Genomic DNA, 16,232 nt, shown 5'->3' with positions numbered 1-16,232 from the left:
TTCCACTTTGCCTTCCACAGTCCCACCCCTCTGTTCTCATTGGCTGGGGAGGAGCTGTGAGCCATTTCCTGAATGGAGAGGAGCATGGGGTGAGAACAGCCCAGGATGGGGAAGTGTCTGTGCTGTGTGCTGGCAACATGGAATGGTAACAGAGCTCAGCGAGTTAAGAGGAGGAGAGTGCCGTCCTGTAGCCATAATGGAACCGATGTCACTGGTGAGGTAAGATACCGCTCAGTGTCTTCTAGTCACTAGCTGGGATTCTCTGTAACCCCTGGTACTCCCCCACCAAGGGATGTCCGCTTACCCGACTTCCCTGACAACTGGGAAAAAGACACGCAGCTCCGGGAGGTGACCTTCCCCCAACACCTGCCAACACAGGACAGAGAAACCTTCAGAAATTGCTAAAACAAATCCCTTAACACCTCCTTAGGGGCTGTAGGCTTCAGATTTCATGTCACATGGCTTTGCCCCCCCAGATCTAAGTCCCCCCCAAAGCCCTCTGACCACCCCTCCACCCTGGATGCTATGCCCGCTGCTGAGCTTCTTTCCCATTATGGCACTCTAAACTGCTCCTCCTCCACAGGGCTGGAATCACATTCCTTTACAACCCAGCCAGTCAGCCATGATCTGCATAGGGTGTATTTGCTTACTGCAACTACACTGCCATTCCGACCAGAGAGTTTCACAGGTCAGAAGGGCAACATAAAAGCCAGATACACCCTGTGAAGGCTAATAGACTGTGTGTAAAGGAATTTGATTTCAGCCCTGTGTATTGTTGGGGGGGGGGGGGGGGGCTGTTTACAGTGCTGGAATGGGAAAGGAGCTCTGCCAAATGACCTGCTAGGGGTCCCTGTCTTCTGATTCTCCAGCAGTGATCCCTGTCATCTGATTCCCCAGGGGTGATCCCTTTCCTCTAATGTAAGGATGAACTCTGGGAACTCAAAACTCTTAAGCCACTTTGAGTATCTTGGCGTGCGGTTGGTTTATCTGGACACACAGTGGTAGTGGGGGGACCCAGGTCAACTTTTACATCGGGCCCACAAGCTTCAAGCTACGCCTCTGCCCTGTACACTGCCATACCTACTACTGACCTCTGTACACTCTCCTATATACTACTGTCCTATATACTACTACATAATACTGACCTCTGGACACTACCCTACCTATTACTGACCTCTGGACACTGCCCTGCATACCTACTGACCTCTGTACACTGCCCTACTTACTACTGATCTCTGTACACTGTCATACCTACTACTGACCTCTGTACACTGCCCTACATACTACTGACCTACATAATACTGACCTCTGAACACTGCCCTACCTACTACTGACCCCTGGACACTGCTCTACCTACTACTTGCGCCTGGACATTGCCCTACCTTCTATTAACCCCTGGACACTGCTCTACATACTACTGCCTTATAATGGACTCCGGTATCAGCCTTGTGGGGCTGACCAATTACTCTCCAAACATAAAAGAAAATGTGAATGAAAGTAAATTCTGATTTTCTCACTGAAGCTAAATCTTAAGGTAGGTATATATATATATATATATATATATATATATATATATATATATATATATATATATATACTTAGTTCATAAGTTTTCTTCATGCAGTCTCTACTTTGTATTGGGGCTTGCTAGTTACTTTCTTTAAAAAAAAAAAAGCACTGCACCCCAGTGATCTTTGATCTCTCTTCTATGTTGTAGAGCTAGATGGTAGAGGTAGATCCCTACCTTTCAAAAGTTGCCCACCCCTGGCTTAGATCATTCAGAGTATTAATTGCTACTCTCTGAATACAGGATATTGGCCAGTTTTCTATCAATTTACATAATGTCATAATGGGGACTTGAACTAATGATTTTGTGATCTTATGTTTTCTGAGTTACATATTTGGGTACCTTTAAAGTTCGTTTGGTTATACTTGTAAAACAAAAAAAAATCCACTAGATGGTAGTGTTTAACTGTTTGAGTATTTTTTTTACATGCAAATCTCTGACCTCTTAACTCATGCCGCATTTGTAATTTTTTTTTAACAAATCACCACAGGAGAAGAATAAATGTGTTCTAACCACAAAGGCAGCAGCTATAACTTAATTTGTTTCAAGTAACACAACATGATTTAAATTATTATCATTCTAGCTAATGATTATTATATACAGTATCTCACAAAAGTGAGTGCACACCTCCCATTTTTGTAAATATTGTATCTTTTCATGTGACAACACTGAAGAATCGACACTTTGCTACAAAAGTAAGTGTACAGCTTGTATAACAGTGTATATTTGTTGTCCCCTCAAAATAACTCAACGCCCAGCCATTAATGTCTATACCACTGGCAAAAAAGTGAGTACACCCCCAAAGTGAAAATCTCCAAATTGGGCCAAACTGTCAATATTTTGTGTGGCCACCAATATTTTCCAGCACTGCCTTAACCCTCTTAGGCATGGAGTTCACCAGAGATTCACAGGTTGCCACTGGAGTCCTCTTCCACTCCACCATGACGACATAAAGGAGCTGGTGGATGTTAGAGACCTTGCGCTCCTCCACCTTCCATTTGAGGATGCCCCACAGATGCTCAATATGGTTTAGGTCTGGAGACATGCTTCGACAGTCCATCATCTTTACCCTCTGCTTCTGTAGCAAGGCAGTAGTTGTCTTGGAGGTGTATTTGAGGTCATTATCGTGTTGTAATATGGCCCTGTGGTCCAGTCCCTGAAGAGAAAGGATCATGCTCTGCTTCATAGTTACATAGTTAGTCAGGTTGAAAAAAGACACAAGTCCATCCAGTTCAACCACAAAAAAAATATATATATAATAATATCATACAATCCCATATACCCAATTCTATACCCACAGTTGATCCAGAGGAAAACAAAAAACCCCAGCAGAGCATGATCCAATTAGCTAAAGCAGGGGGAAAAATTTCCTTCCTGATCCCCGAGAGGCAATCGGATTTTCCCCATATCAACTTTACCTGTAAATGTCAGTACCCAGTTATATTATGTACACTTAGGAAATAATCCAGGCCCTTCTTAAAGCAATCCACTGAGCTGGTCAAAACCACCTCTGCAGGGAGTCTATTCCACATTTTACTGTGAAGACACCTTTCTGTATTTGGAGATTACATCTCTTTTCCTCTAGACGTAAAGAGTGCCCCTTTGTCCTCTTTGTTGACTGTAAAGTGAATAACTCGACACCAAGTTCACTATATGGACCCCTTATATATTTGTACATGTTGATCATATCCCCCCTTAATCTCATCTTATCAAGAGTGAATAAATTCAGTTCCTCTAATCTTTCCTCATAGTTGAGTTCCTCCATGCCTCTTATCAATTTGGTTGCCCTTCTCTGCACTTTCTCCAGTTCCCCGATATCCTTTTTTGAGAACTGGTGACCGAAACTGAACTGCATATTCCAGATGAGGTCTTACTAATGATTTGAACAGGGGCAAAATGATATCTCTCTCTCTCTGGAGTCCATACCTCTCTTAATACAGGAAAGGACTTTGCTCACTTTGGAAACCGCAGCTTGGCCTTGCATGCTATTATTGAGCTTGTGATCTACCAAAACCCCCAGATCCTTCTCCACTATGGATTCCCGCAGTTGTACTCCCCCTAGCATGTATGATGCATGCATATTCTTAGCCCCCAAGTGCATAACTTTACATTTCTCAACATTAAACTTCATCTGCCACATAGTCGCCCAATTAGACAGAGCATTGAGGCTGGCTTGTAAATTGGAGACATCCTGTAAGGACGTTATTCCACTGCATAGCTTGGTGTCATCAGCAAAGACGGAAATGTTACTTTTGATCCCAGACCCAATATCATTTATAAAGATATTAAAAAGTAAGGGTCCCAACACTGAACCTTGGGGTACACCACTGATAACCTTAGACCATTCAGAGTAAGAATCATTAACCACTACTCTCTGAATTCTGTCTTTTAGCCAGTTTTCTATCCATTTACAAACTGATATTTCCAAACCTGTAGACTTTATCTTGCACATGAGCCATGTGTGCGCAACTGCATCGAACGCTTTTGCAAAATCCAAGTATACCACGTCCACCACCACCCCTCTGTCCAAGGTTTTACTTACCACCTCATAAAAAGAAATAGAAGAAAGAGATTTGTCTGACAACGTCTGTCTTTCATGAATCCATGCGGTCTGTTGCTTAAAATATTTTTTTCCTGCAAGAACTTGTCTATGTGGTCTTTTATTAATCCCTCCAGTATCTTCCCAACTATAGAATTTAAACTAACAGGTCTATAGTTACTTGGTAAAGACTTTGTTCCCTTTTTAAATATAGGCACCACATTGGCCCTGCGCCAATCCAGTGGTACTATTCCTGTCATTAATGAGTCCCTAAAAATTAGATACAATGGCTTTGAAATGACAGAGCTCAATTCTTTTAGGATCCGTGGGTGGATGCCATCAGGTCCAGGTGCTTTATCCACCTTTATTCTGTCCAAATATTTCTGGACCATATCCCTTTTGAGCCATTGTGGATTTGGGGCTGCGTCACTACCACCCCCATTATGGACATGAGCTCCCCCATGCTCCTTTGTATACACAGAGCTGAAGAAATTATTTAATAAGTTAGCCTTCTCTTTGTCCCCAGTCACCCACTCTAGATTATTTTGTAAAGGGCCTACATGCTCAGACTTGACCTTTTTACTATTAATATATTTGAAGAATTTTTTGGGGTTTGTCCTACTTTCTTTTGCAATCTGTCTTTCATTTTGAATTTTTGCATCCTTGATTTCCTTTTTACATATTCTGTTATATTCTTTGTAACATTTAAATGACACTAGCGTTCCTTCATTTTTATATTTTTTAAAAGCTCTTTTTTATAGTTTATATCTTTTTTAACTTTGGCCGTGAGCCACATCAGTTTTATTTTTAGCCTTTTAAACTTATTGCCCATAGGAATATACTTTGCCGTGAGATCACAAACTGTCAGGAACAGTGTTATTGCTTGGATCGCCTGCTGGTGTCACTGTTTCTTTCGCCATCAAAGGTTGCAGTTCTGGTGGTCACCAGCGGGTGTCTCCCAGCAAATGGACATTCTAGTGATCTAGCTGCACCTGATGTGGAATTGCTTGGAAGTATATAAGCCTGCCCTTCACTGAGGCTCATTGCTTCAGAATTCCTTCCTGCAAGCCTTGTCTCTGCCTGATCTGATCCGTTGCCAGAAACCTGTTCCTGATTTGCTTCCTGCCCTGTCCTGGACTCTGTTTCCTGTACCTGGTTCCTGAGACTTGTCCCCTGATTCCTGCCTTGGCTCCCCTTGCTTCTGCTTCCTCCACCTGGCCTCCTGTTCCCCTTGTCTCTCATCCCTGCCTTGTTATATATGTGTTCCCTTTCCATGTGTATATATAGTTAGTTAGGTAGTTAGGTTAGGGTTTTGGGGTTGCTGTGTATTATTTGCATTCTTGCTTGTTCATGGTTTGCTGTGTTTGGTTTGCACGTGTGTCTTTATCCTTAATAAATATATATATTTTCACTTACCTTTTGAGCCTGATTCCTTTAGTGCAGCCCATTGATCCGTTTACTCTGTGCTGGATGCCTGTGTTAGGCATCCCTCCCATGACAGAATTCTGAAGCCATACTAACAGATCGGCTGCACTTGGGAATAGGGTCTGGACACTTGCTATTGCCTAGAAAAATGCATCTGGAAGATATTCAGTATCTTTCGCTTCTGGCAACAGATGACAGAGATTTTTGTCATCAGACATTAGGTGAATACACCAGAGAGCAATTGCTGGAATGTATCGGTATAGCCCATGTTTTTGTTGATCAGGGCAGTTTTCTGTTTGAGGATGTGCAGCCGTTGATTTGGATCTGTACAGAGTTGGCCCTGTCTGATGCCTCTAGTGGAGGTGATGACTATACACCCCCTTTTAGTGCAGCTCAGGTAGAGTCTTTGGTTTGGCTGTTGGAAGATGACTCTGCCTTTTTTCTTTGAGCAGTACTCAGCTTGTCCTCAACAGGTGCTTGCAGCATGTATTGATTCAGTGCAGTCTCTGGTCAGACAAACCGTGTGCAAACCTGATTTTGTGCAACCATTATTACAGGCCTGGTCAAGCTTGTTGTACTCAGCCTCTGTCAGCTCCCAACCACCCATTTCTGTGTCCAGATACCAGCCTGCTGGGATATCTTCCTCTCTATTACCCCCAACAACCACAATTTCTGACCAATACACCCTGCTACCAATGAAGTACCAGTACCCTGTTTCCTCCTGCTGTACCTACCCAGCCTTTAACCCCTCTGCTACTTCTCAGCTGCCTCCATCAGTTCCATTGAATCTCCCCTCAAAGTCTGCTCCTTCTGATTTACCATCCTTCCGCTCTTCGCTCTTACCAGCTGAATCCACTACCTACAGCCCTGTACCCACATACAAATCTTCAGCTGCTAAAACCAAAAAGAAACTGAAGTTTTTTCCAACTCATACCATTCTGTCATCACCCACTCCTGCCTCCACGCCTGATGTTCCAATGCCTGCTGTTCAGCCTGTTGTGCCAGTGTCTCTGCCTGTAGTCCAGTCTGATGTCCTGGCCTTCCAGCCTGACGCCTTCCAGCCTGATGTCCCGGCCTTCCAGCCTGACGCCTTCCAGCCTGATGTCCCGGCCTTCCAGCCTGATGTCCCGGCCTTCCAGCCTGACGCCTTCCAGCCTGATGTCCCGGCCTTCCAGCCTGACGCCTTCCAGCCTGATGTCCCGGCCTTCCAGCCTGACTCCTTCCAGCCTGATGTCCCGGCCTTCCAGCCTGACTCCTTCCAGCCTGATGTCCCGGCCTTCCAGCCTGATGTCCCGGCCTTCCAGCCTGACGCCCCGGCCTTCCAGTCTGAGGCTTTGCAGTCTGATGTCCCGGCCTTGCAGTCTGATGTCCCGGCCTTGCAGTCTGATGTCCCGGCCTTGCAGTCTGATGCCCCGGCCTTGCAGTCTGATGCCCCGGCCTTGCAGTCTGATGCCCCGGCCTTGCAGTCTGATGCCCCGGCCTTGCAGTCTGATGCCCCGGCCTTGCAGTCTGATGTCCCGGCCTTGCAGTCTGATGTCCCGGTCTTGCAGTCTGATGTCCCGGTCTTGCAGTCTGATGTCCCTGCCTTGCAGTCTGATGTCCCTGCCTTGCAGTCTGATGTCCCGGCCTTGCAGTCTGATGTCCCGGCCTTGCAGTCTGATGTCCCGGCCTTTCAGTCTGATGTCCCGGCCTTGCAGTCTGATGCCCCGGCCTTGCAGTCTGATGCCTTGCAGTCTGATATCACGGCCTTGCAGTCTGATGCAACGGCCTTGCAGTCTGATGCAACGGCCTTGCAGTCTGATGTCCCGGCCTTGCAGTCTGATGCCTTCCAGTCTGGTGTGCCTGAAGTGCCCGTGCCCGCTGCCCCGTCTGATGACCCGGAGCTCGCTGCCCCGTCTGATGACCCGGAGCTCGCTGCCCCGTCTGATGACCCGGAGCTCGCTGTCCCGCCTACTGCCCAGCCTGATGACCCAGTGTTTGCTGCCCAGCCTGATGACCCGGTGTTTGCTGCCCATTCTGATGACCCGGTGTTTGCTGCCCAGCCTGATGACCCGGTGTTTGCTGCCCAGCCTGATGACCTGGTGCTTGCTGCCAAGCCTACTGCCCAGCCTGATGACCCGGAGCTCGCTGCCCAGCCTGATGACCCGGAGCTCGCTGCCCAGCCTGATGACCCGGAGCTCGCTGCCCAGCCTGATGACCCAGAGCTCGCTGCCCCGCCTACTGCCCAGCCTGATGACCCGGTGTTTGCTGCCCAGCCTGATGACCCGGTGCTTGCTGCCAAGACTTTTGCCCAGCCTGATGACCCGGAGCCTGCTGCCCAGCCCGATGACCCGAAGCACGTTTCCCTGCCTGTTTTTATTTCCAGATCTAAACTTCCAGACCCTGGTGGTGGGATACATGTTCCATTGTCTGACTTGGGTGGCACGCCTCCCAGTAGGTTAAGAGACTCTGGCCGGAGAGCGCAAAGAAGTCCGCAGTCACAGGGGAGACTTTTCGGGACTTTTCCACATATACATGCACTGTCAGGTCAAGGGCAGTGGGAGTGTCCGGAGGCCACTCCTTAGGGGGGGAACTGTCAGGAACAGTGTTATTGCTTGGATCGCCTGCTGGTGTCACTGTTTCTTTCGCCATCAAAGGTTGCAGTTCTGGTGGTCACCAACGGGAGTCTCCCAGAAAATGGACATTCTAGTGATCTAGCTGCACCTGATGTGGAATTGCTTGGAAGTATATAAGCCCGCCCTTCACTGAGGCTCATTGCTTTAGAATTCCTTCCTGCAAGCCTTGTCCTTGCCTGATCTGATCCGTTGCCAGAAACCTGTTTCTGATTTGCTTCCTGCCCTGTCCTGGACTCTGTTTCCTGTACCTGGTTCCTGAGACTTGTCCCCTGACTCCTGCCTTGGCTCCCCTTGCTTCTGCTTCCTCCACCTGGCCTCCTGTTCCCCTTGTCTCTCATCCCTGCCTTGTTATATACAGTGGTGTGAAAAAGTGTTTGCCCCCTTCCTCATTTCCTGTTCCTTTGCATGTTTGTCACACTTAAGTGTTTCGGAACATCAAACCAATTTAAACAATAGTCAAGGACAACACAAGTAAACACAAAATGCAATTTGTAAATGAAGGTGTTTATTATTAAAGGTGAAAAAAAATCCAAACCATCATGGCCCTGTGTGAAAAAGTGATTGCCCCCCTTGTTAAAACATACTATAACTGTGGTTGTCCACACCTGAGTTCAATTTCTCTAGCCACACCCAGGCCTGATTATTGCCACACCTGTTCACAATCAAGGCATCACTTAAATAGGAGCTGCTTGACACAGTAAGGTCCACCAGAAGATCCTTAAAAGCTACACATCATGCCGAGACCCAAAGAAATTCAGGAACAATTGAGAAAGAAAGTAATTGAGATCTATCAGTCTGGAAAGGGTTATAAAGCCATTTCCAAAGCTTTGGGAATCCAGCGAACCACAGTGAGAGCAATTATCCACAAATGGCGAAGACATGGAACAGTGGTGAACCTTCCCAGGAGTGGCCGGCCGCCCAAAATTACCCCAAGAGCGCAGCGACGACTCATCCAAGAGGTCACAAAAGACCCCACAACAACGTCCAAGGAACTGCAGGCCTCACTTGCCTCAGTTAAGGTCAGCGTTCATGCCTCCACCATCAGGAAAAGACTGGGCAAAAATGGCCTGCATGGCAGAGTTTCAAGGAGAAAACCACTGCTGAGCAAAAAGAACATCAAAGCTCGTCTCAATTTCTCCACAACACATCTTGATGATCCCCAAGACTTTTGGGACAACATTCTGTGGACCGATGAGACAAAAGTGGAACTCTTTGGAAGGTGTGTGTCCAAGTATATCTGGCGTAGAAGGAACAATTTCATAAAAAGAACATTATACCAACAGTAAAATATGGTGGTGGTAGTGTGATGGTCTGGGGCTGTTTTGCTGCTTCAGGACCTGGAAGACTTGCCCTGATAAAAGGAACTATGAATTCTGCTGTCTACCAAGAGATCCTGAAGGAGAATGTCCGACCATCTGTTCGTGTACTCAAGCTGAAACTAACTTGGGTTCTGCAGCAGGACAATGATCCTAAACACACCAGCAAGTCCACCACCGAATGGCTGAAGAAAAACAAAATGAAGACTTTGGAGTGGCCTAGCCAAAGTCCTGACCTGAATCCTATTGAGATGTTGTGGTATGACCTTAAAAAGGCCGTTTATGCTCGAAAACCCTCTAATGTAACTGAATTAGGACAATTCTGCAAAGATGAGTGGGCCAAAATTCCTCCAGGATGCTGTAAAAGCCTCATTGCACGTTATCGCAAACGCTTGGTTGCAGTTGTTGCTGCTAAGGGTGGCCCAACCAGTTATTAGGTTTAGGGGGCAATCACTTTTTCACACAGGGCCATGATGGTTTGGATTTTTTTTCACCTTTAATAATAAACACCTTCATTTACAAATTGCATTTTGTGTTTACTTGTGTTGTCCTTGACTATTGTTTAAATTGGTTTGATGCTCCGAAACACTTAAGTGTGACAAACATGCAAAGGAACAGGAAATGAGGAAGGGGGCAAACACTTTTTCACACCACTGTATGTGTTCCCTTTCCATGTGTATATATAGTTAGTTAGGTTAGGGTTTTGGGGTTGCTGTGTATTATTTGCATTCTTGCTTGTTCATGGTTTGCTGTGTTTGGTTTGCACGTGTGTCTTTATCCTTAATAAATATATATATTTTCACTTACCTTTTGAGCCTGATTCCTTTAGTGCAGCCCATTGATCTGTTTACTATGTGCTGGATGCCTGCGTTAGGCATCCCTCTCATGACACAAACAGTCTTTTTGAAGAATTCCCATTTCTGTTCTGTGCCCATTGATGCCAATATTCTCTCCCAGTCTAGGTCCTGGAGAGCAGCCCTCATCCTTGGAAAATTTTCTCTCTTGAAATTAAGTGTTTTTATCTTCCCCCGTATGTGATTTTTGCTTACAGCTAACATCAAATGAAATCATGTTATGGTCACTGCTACCCAGGTGTTCCTTTATCTGAACATTAGTAATACATTTAATACAATTAGTAAGCATGGCTTCAGTATGTCACAGTACATGTTGGCATTCATGGTTCCCTCAATGAACTGTAGCTCCCTAGTCCTGCAGCCCCAGACCATGACACTCCCACCACCATGCTTGACTGTAGGCAAGACACACTTGTCTTTGTACTCCTCAACTGGTTGCCACCACACACGCTTGACACCATCTGAACAAAATAAGTTTATCTTGGTTTCATCAGACCACAGGACATGGTTCCAGTAATTCATATCTTTAGTCTGCTTGTCTTCAGCAAACTGGGGACTTTCTTGTGCATCATCTTTAGAAGAGGCTTCCTTCTGGGAAGACAGTCATGCAAAAAAATTTCATGCAGTGTCCAGCGTATGGTGTGAGCACTGACAGGCTGACACCCCAACAGTTTAACCTCTGCAGCAATGCTGGCAGCACTCATACATCTATTTCCCCAAAGACAACCTCTGGATATGACGCTGAGCACATGCACTCAACTTCCTTGGTCAACTATGGCGTGGCCTTTTCTGGTCTTGGCCACCATTCTGCAGCTCAGTTTCAGGGTTTTGGCAATCTTTTTATAGCCTAGACATCTTCATGTAGAGCAACAATGCTTTTTTTTTAGATCCTCAGAGAGTTCTTTGCCATGAGGTGCCATGTTGAATTTCCAGTAACCAGTATCAGAGAGTGGTGAGAGCGATAACACCAAATATAACACAATTGCTCCCCATTCACACCTGAGACCTTGTAACATTAACAAGTCACATGACACCGGGGAGGAAAAATGGCTAATTGGGCCCAATTTGGACATTTTCACTTAGAATAACTCAACGCAAAGCAATTAATGTTTAAACCGCTGGCAAGAAAAGTGAGTACACCCCTGAGGGGACAGCAAATTTACACTGCAGCAAAGTGTAATTTTTTTGCATCCAGGCTCATTTGGCTGTTGTTGCCCTATGCACTCCCTACGCAACGTTACAGAATCCAGTATTTAACAGGAAAACAAGAAACAAGCGTTTCGTCCGAACAAACTTCTACTGGGGCGTTCAGATGAAACGCTTGGGCGCGGTTTCTAAATTCCCCATATTGCTTTTTATCATCGTGATCACTATTTTTATTGTATTTGTTTTATTCTGTATGCTGGTTTAATGCCAATAAACAGCCAATTTAAATTTTTTAACCTACACCATGGGAAGTCGTCCCTTTTTGTCTTCCATGCAACTGGCTTTGTGAGCCCCCTTTTTCTTTTTATTGGTGACTCACTGCCTAGAGACTACTCTCCCACCCCTGAACTCCTATGAGAGAGGTTTGGAGATCCCGGAGCAAGAGGAGAGGAACCCCAGAGGACATTGCGATCTGCTTCCCATTTGTTGATGTGTCATCTGTGGTTTACCGTACCATTCCCAAAGATCGTGGATTCATCAGTTCATGCTTGAAAGACCTGGTGCTGCCCGCATGCAGGTCCTTTGGCTCTGGTAAGAGTACCCATCTTCTGTGTATTTGCTTGATGCCATTGTTCTCAGATGACCATTGGTTCTTGCACTATATAAACTATTGCACTTGTAATTGAGTTATTGGTTTTCAGGACTATATATTTTCATTTCTACTTTTGTATTGACTTTTTTTTAGGTGATAGTCATTTATCACAGTGTGTAACATTCACACATTTTTTGCATTCTTTATTACACTTATATTATTTTATGGTTAGCGCTACATTATCTTTTTTTTGTATACAAATTTGGTCACATTTGTGTGTAGCAGCTGCTTTTTCATTATTCCACAGAGTAGCATGATAATTTCTTTGCATTTCTAATGTGTTGCTAGAACTAAAGGCTAATTCGCTTTTTAAATCAGATGAATGTTGGCAAGTTATGGTAAATGTACCATCTGGCCCTTTAAAATAGGGTGACCAGGCATCCGCAGGCTGTGGACACTGTCCCCGGACCAAGTCTGTTCCTGGTTTTGTCCCTGGCACTGATCGGTGCAGTGGTGGTGGGGGAGTTACAAGCACTGATTAGGCTTTCAAATTACAAGCACCGAGCAGGCTTTCAATGAAGCAGCTGACAACCGCTTCTCCTCCTCTCCCTCCTGTGGCTGTCAGCTGCTTCTTTGAAAGCCACACAGGGAGATCCGTGTATGTAACTCCCCGACTGCCCATCAAATATCCCTAATCTCTGGGCTCCCATGCTCCCCTGGTCCCCCTCCGTGCTCTTCCAGTTCCCCCTCTGTGCTCCTCCAGCTCTCCCTCTGCGTTCCTCTGTGTCCCCCTCTGTTCTCCTCCGGTTTCCCACTGTGCTCCTCCGGCTCCCCCGATCCCCCTCTGTGCTCCTGCGGCTCTTCCTCTGTGCTTCTCTGATCCCCCTCTGTGCTCCTCCAGCTCCCCCTGTGTGCTTGTTTGGGTCCCCCTCTGTGCTCCTCTGGTCCTCCTCTGTGCGCTTCCGATCCTCCTTTGTGCTCCTCCGGTCCCCCTCTGTGCTCCTCTGGATCCATCCTCTGTGTTCCTCTGGTTCCCCTCTGTGGTCCTCCGACTCCCAGATCCCCCTCTGTGCCCCTCCGGTCCTTCTCTGTGTTCCTCTGGTCCCCCTCTGTGCTCCTCTGGATCCATCCTCTGTGTTCCTCTGGTCCCCCTCTGTGGTCCTCCGACTCCCAGATCCCCCTCTGTGCCCCTCCGGTCCTTCTCTGTGTTCCTCTGGTCCCCCTCTGTGCTCCTCCGGCTCTTCCTCTGAAGGAGCCTGCAACTATGTAATTGAGTAGCTGAGCATTGTAAGCTTGTACATAAATTGTAAAAATAAAAAAATAAAATTGTAAAAAAAATAGAAAAACTACTGACACCAGCCACTGTCCTACTGATATGATCCACAGCCAACCCCCCCCCAAAAAAAAAAAAGAATTGTGAAAAAAATATAAAAAACTATAAGAACAAAACTAAATAGTAAAAATAAATGAAAAATTACTGACACTGCTCCACTGACACCATCCAGTCATAACTGTCCACACCCCACCCCACCCCACCCCCCCTTGCCAACCAAAGCACTTTGAATAAAATATTTGAAAAAAAAAACGAATAAAAATAAAATTGTAAAAAAAAATATTAAAAATAAAAAAACTACTGACACCATCCACTGCTCTATTGAAACTGTCCACTGCCCTCAAATGTTTGTAAAAAAAATACAATTGTAAAATATAATAAAAAATAAAATAATAAACAAAATTGTACACTGTCTATTGAGCTACTGACACTATCCACTGCCCTACTGACACCATCCTGCAAATGCTACCCACCACTAGACAAGTACATTCATTATCGTCCGAATGCATTTTCGTCTGAATTTCGGGGATTTTCGTGTTTGTTTTAACAAACCGATAACGAACGCGCAGAATCTGAAATCCGAAAGATCCAAAATAAAGAAATGCTTTATTTTCATATCGTTGCAACAACAGTTTGATATAGATAGATATAGAGGCATAGCTTGAAGCTTGTGGGCCCCAATGTAAAAGTTGACCTGTGCCCCCCCCCCCCACAACTTCCAACGTGTGTGCAGATACATCCATCGCACGCCAAAATACTCAAAGTGGCTTAAGAGTTTTGCGTTCCCAGAGTTCCTCTTTATATCAGAGGACAGGGATTATCGCTGGAGAAGCAGAGGGCAGAGACTCCTGGCAGGTCACTTGACAGGGCTGAAATCACATTCCTTTACACACAGTCTGTCAGTCTTCACAGAGTGTATCTAGCTTTTATGTTGCCCTTCTGACCCGTGAAATTCTCTGGTCAGAACGGCAGTGTAGTTGCAGTAGGCAGATACACCCTGTGCAGATCATGGCTAACTGGCTGAGTTGTAAAGGAATGTGATTTCAGCCCTGGGAAGGAGGAATAGTATAGAGTGCTGTAATGGAAAGGAGCTCAGCAGCTGGAATAGCATGCAGGGTGGAGGGGGTGGTCAGGGAGCTTGGGGGGGGGGTGAAAACTTAAGTCTGGGAGGGCAAAGCTATGTGACACAAAATCTGGAGCCTGCAGCCCTTCAGGGTCCCCTCGAGGAGGTGTTAAGGGATTAGTTTTAGTAATTTCTTAAGGTTTCTCCAGCAGTGTTGGGAAGGACACCTCTTGGAGGTGTGTCTTTTACCCAGTTGTCACGGAAGTAGAGTAAGTAGACATCCCCGGGTGGGAGGTACAGAGAATCCCAGCTGGTGACTAGGAGACACTGAGCAGTGTCATACCTCATCAGTGACATTGGTCCCATCGTGGCTACAGGACGGCACTTTCCTCCTCTTGCCTCGCTGAGATCGGTTACCATTCCATGTTGCCAGCACACAGCACGGACACTTCCCCATCCTGGGCTGTTCTCACCTTGTGCTCCTCTCCATTCAGGGAATGGCTCACAGCTTCTCCCCAACCAATGGGAACAGAGGGATTTGGACTGCGGATGGCAAAGTAGAAGCCCAGTACTGGGGCCTGGCTGTGGGGCTCTAGGGCAGATGGGAGCTGGATTTTGTGGAAGATATGATATGACATGGAGGCTGCAGGGCCCCCCTGGAGCTAGGGGTGGAGTTGCAATTGTGACCCCTGCAACCCCTTGTGCTACGCCCATGGATAGATAGAAGATTTGACATGACGGTGACAATAGCGATCTGTGTCTATCAAACCTGTGGTCGAATGTGCCTAACCTAACTCTATTAGTCCAAGATTATTCGACATAGAGAGAAAAGATTTGACATTATAGAGACCAGATTCGACGAAGCGGCTAAAAACATACGATTGGCGCGAGCGGACATTTACGGTCAAATGCTCCGCCCATAGGCTATAGAAGAATTCTAATGTTGTTTGACTAATAATAATAATTAATAATTATAATTATTTCTAGTCAAACAACATTAGAATTCCACCACTATATACTCCACACTCTTCTCCTGCACATACTACCCACTGCCATATACTCTGCACTCCTCTCCCTTAGCTGATCATTATATTAGTTGCACTTTTGTCACAGATGTCAGTGTCAGTTAAGCCAGCTCCTCCGGCACCCCCTCTGTGATCCTCTGACTCCCCCTCTGTGATCCTCTGGCTCCATGATCCCCCTCTGTGCTCCTCTGGGTCCCCCTCTGTGTTGAGTAATTGAGTAACTGAGCATTATAAGCTGTTTACGATGCTTCAGTTTATGAATGGAGAGGAGCCTCTGCTGACATAAACGTGTCCTCAGTTCCTTTATCACTCGGGAGATGTCAGGGGTCTAAATATCTCACCAAGGCCCCCAATAGGGTTGATAAAAAAAAGAACTGTAATAAAAAAAATTTTAAAATGTAATTGTAAAAGTAATAAAAAATAAAATAGGCATTGTAGAAAAAACAAATTGTAAAATTTAATTTTAAAAAAAATTGTAAAAAAAACTACTGACACCATCCACTGCCATACTGATACGATCCACTGCTAACCTCTTCCCCCCAAACAAAAATTGTGAAAAGAATTTAAAAAACAGTAAGATGAAAATGAAATTGTAAAAAAAAAACATGATATATATATATTTGTAAAAATTGTATAAATAAAAAAAATAAAAACCTACTGACACTGTCCACTGCTGTATTTACACCATCCAGCCATAACCGCCCACAGCCCCCAACCAAGGCACTTTGAAAAAATATTTGGAAAAAAAATAATAAAA

Source organism: Lithobates pipiens, unplaced genomic scaffold (genome assembly GCF_037356315.1).
Source record: "Lithobates pipiens isolate NorthernLeopardFrog02 unplaced genomic scaffold, aLitPip1_a1.2 Scaffold_18, whole genome shotgun sequence".
In the NCBI taxonomy this organism is placed as follows: Eukaryota; Metazoa; Chordata; class Amphibia; order Anura; family Ranidae; genus Lithobates; species Lithobates pipiens.
The sequence above is the reverse complement of the archived record's forward strand: the minus strand, read 5'-3'. Positions refer to the sequence as shown.